The 772-nt window shown below is 26.8% G+C and overlaps 1 protein-coding gene across 1 annotated transcript in view; it reads left to right on the forward strand.

Annotated features, from left to right (window-relative positions):
- The window catches only part of LOC107648167 (cation/H(+) antiporter 20), a 10,775-nt gene that overhangs the window by 2,755 nt on the left and 7,248 nt on the right, over positions 1 to 772 (forward strand). The window lies entirely within an intron of this gene.

A 772-nucleotide genomic window follows, 5' to 3' on the forward strand; every position in this document is an offset into this window, starting at 1 on the left:
ACTTTTATTAAAAATTAGGTTAACACTTAATCAGTAAAAGAAAAATAAATAATTCTATATTATTAGATAAAATCTCATACCATTAAAAATACCAATAATAATTAATTAATAGTTATAAATTATAAAATTTGCTAATTCTCTAACACTCTTTGTAATTAATTGATAGTTACATATCATAAAATCTGCTTTCTTATAGCACTCCTCATCATCAAAATGCTTAAATTCATTATCCTTTTTCCACTTCATAAAAAAATCGAATTGAATTTGTGTTGGGCATAGGATTCTGGATCATATTAGTGTTGGTGACACCATTAGTGATTGGTGTTCCTATGCTGTCATTGTCATCTTTATAATTAAATTATGGAATAGATACTTAGGTAGCTAAACATGGACTATTAAGCCTATTCCAAATTAATTGCCGCATTATGAGAAATTCGGGGAGTGAATAATGTCACTTCTATCTTGATTAACAATGCCATTTTAATGAGTTGGACTTGGACTCTTAGCTCTGTGTTAATGGCTGGTAAAGTAAACCACTAATTATTTTTTAAAATATATTTAAATAAAAGAATAAGGATTACTGAAAGCAATTTTGGAAGAGGATAACGTTTTTTAATAGAATGGTATTATCAATCTAAAGAAGTGGGCATTATCCAGTCCTCTTATTCTGGTGCTTCATGATTCTCATTCCTAATTGAATTGTTTTACTAACATTCATAAAAATAAAAAATTTAATGTAATGTAAGTATTTTCGTAGTACAAATTTCCATTA

The sequence above is a fragment of the Arachis ipaensis genome, chromosome B06 (assembly GCF_000816755.2).
Source record: "Arachis ipaensis cultivar K30076 chromosome B06, Araip1.1, whole genome shotgun sequence".
In the NCBI taxonomy this organism is placed as follows: Eukaryota; Viridiplantae; Streptophyta; class Magnoliopsida; order Fabales; family Fabaceae; genus Arachis; species Arachis ipaensis.